This window comes from Apaloderma vittatum, unplaced genomic scaffold, assembly GCF_000703405.1.
Source record: "Apaloderma vittatum isolate BGI_N311 unplaced genomic scaffold, ASM70340v1 scaffold33670, whole genome shotgun sequence".
Lineage (NCBI taxonomy): Eukaryota > Metazoa > Chordata > Aves > Trogoniformes > Trogonidae > Apaloderma > Apaloderma vittatum.
Window position 1 is genome coordinate 6,777 of NW_009696828.1, and position 2,657 is coordinate 9,433.

At 50.4% G+C, this 2,657-nt stretch overlaps 1 protein-coding gene across 1 annotated transcript in view; it reads left to right on the forward strand.

Annotated features, from left to right (window-relative positions):
- Nucleotides 1-2,657, forward strand: part of LOC104279176 (protein scribble homolog) — a 9,886-nt gene that overhangs the window by 6,258 nt on the left and 971 nt on the right. The window lies entirely within an intron of this gene.

Consider the following 2,657-nt stretch of genomic DNA (forward strand, 5'->3'; position numbering starts at 1 on the left):
CCCCCCGACAGCTTTGTGTTGCACTTACTACTGGATACCCACTCGTGGTAGGTGAGAAGCTGCTTTTGTCCTCACGGTGTCTGTCCACTCGGGATGTCTGGTGTCTACACAGGAAAGGTATCTTCTTGTCCCACCTGGGACGGAACACTTGTGCGTTACTGGTTTTGTCTGGGACTTGGCTCACGTGTTGATACGCACACAGGAACGAGAGAGGAGCTCGTCACCTTGTAGTGTTCATTTACCTCCTTTATAGCCACATCTCTAGAGCTTTGCATCCACCCTTTTGTTCTCCAAACTTCCATTTTACAGATTCTTTCTCGCCCGAATGCCAAAATTTCGCAAAACTAGAACCTCTCATCCTGGTTGCAGTGCTTTGCTCTCGCCCAGTATTGTTTTAGTTCTCTCACAGGGTAGGAAGCAGCGAGGGAGGCTGCTGCTGGTTCAGAACATACCAGTGTCCTGTAGGGATGTCTTGAGCCGGGTATTTGCATCGAGATCATCAATAGAATGATCCTCTATAAAATCATCTGGAACTTTTTTGTGGCATTAGGTTCCATAATCAGTCACTCTGTTTAGTTTAATACTGTTTCTTGAAAATTTCCTGGGATCTTCTGAGATGCAGTGGGGAACTGTGTCCTATTCACTCTTTCTCTACCGTTCCGGCAGGCCAGTATGTATCAGTTATCTTCCTTCCGAGCTGAAGAATCCTAGTGGCAATCGTTCTCACACTCCTCTGGGCCTTTTTTATTTCCCCTGTGCCATTTTTAAGGTAGAGGAGAGGAGCACTGTGTGCAGTGTTGCACATGTGGGCATATGATGAGTTTATGCCATGGCGGAAGGTGATCTATATGTTCTCCCATCTTTTCTAATAGCTCATCCTCAAAAGTGAAATGGCATTGCAGAGCAGTGTGCCGGTGTTCTCAGAGAGCTTCCGCTAATGACTAGAGAATCACAATTTCCTTTTAAGCTTGTTGCATTTTTTACCTGCAGTGGGGATTATATTACTTTTATTCAGTTTAAGCATCATCCAGTAGCGTAAAAATAAACTTAACGAAGTCAGCGCAAGGTTCTGGCTGGTCTGATGCCGCGTCTGACACAAGGCACCGGGAATGCCAAGAGCACAGGAGAAGAAAAGCACAAAAGTGATTCCTCCCAGAATCCTGCTCCAGGCTACAATGACCTGTGTTTTAGCACTTTCTGAGCCAGAGGCCTTTAATTTTAGAGTTATTTGTTTCTTTCTTGAATCCATTTACACGTGGAGCAAATTTCACCTTCCATGTCATTCTGCAGTCAACTCTGTAAACTCCCAGTACCCTGTGGGTAGTTGGCTTTGCTGTGGCTGCCCCGACGCCCAGCTGGGTGCCACCAGCAGTTTCTCTCCAAACAGTGTTTGTCACTTCTGCTCCTGCTCGTCAGTCACCAAGTCCTGGCCCTCACAGGAGAGCTGCTCTGTGCCGGGGTCACTGGGAGAACCTCCCTCTGCTTGTTCTGGGGCTGAACTACTCCTTTGCCCACTAAAGGACGTGCCACCTTATGCTGTGGCAGCTTGCTTTTCTTAAGAGCCTTGGCTGAGGAACAATCAAAAAAATCTTCAGCAAGCTCCGTATGCGGTGTTGACATCACTTAACCTGCATGTTTGGTGCCTCCGTTGGCAAATTGTGGCCTAACAGGGTCTAAAAGGAGTTACTTCTCCCTAAGCTACGTGGATTTCCTCCCCTAACCCACCCCTCGTCCGGGTTCTTCCCCGCATGTGCTCGCTTCTGCACCCTGTGCCTGCTCCACAGGGCGGGCATCTACTTCCCCGTCCCAGCGTCCTTCTGAGATGTCACATTCGTCGCCTGCGTTCGTTTGGTTCTGAGGCCTTTTCAGCCAGAGGTTAATGCCGCAGGGAATAGTTCGGGAAGGATTCTGAATGATGGCAACGGCTCCTGCTTGGAGGCTGCAATGAGGGGGTAATCGCGTTTCGGTGGGTGGCTCTAGAGCGGAGGGCGGGTCCCTGGGCACGGCGCAGCGGGCTCTGAGTCTTTCACCTCCTCATGGATTTCTGTACTTCACAGAATCAGAGAATGCGTTGGGCTGGAGGGGGCCTTTAAAGTTGATCAACTCCAACCCCCCGTGCAGGGAGCAGGGACACCTTTAACTGGCTCAGGTTCTCTGCTACAATCCAAGACTAAAGTCTTGAGACTTCCCAGGAGCTGGTTTGCACTTGAAGGGAGAAAATCTGTGGTTTTGTGGAACTTTCTCATTTTTAAGCAAATGTCTCACAGTAGTTGCTCAGGCTAGATGATCGCAAGGGGCAAATCTTCCAGCTGCATGTCAAAGCAGCTCCTTTCGGGAGGGTGAGGAGCTGCTGTAACGGCGCTGGGCTTCGCATGCAGGACTCATCCTGGGAGGCCTGAGACCCGCTTAACTGGAGTCTGGCCTGCCAGAGCGTCTTTCCTGGTGAGTTCCCTCAGTGAGGGACACAAGTCACAGTCTAAATTTAAAGAGAGGACTTAGTTGTGTAACTTCCGCATTAAGCAAGGCCAAAACTCACCATCAGCGGTGGCACACCATGCCAGCGGTCACACTGCTCGCTGGCACACGCTGGCCACCGTAAGAGGGACATGGAGCTGTTGGGACGAGTCCAGAGGAGGCCACCAAGCTGACCCCGGGGG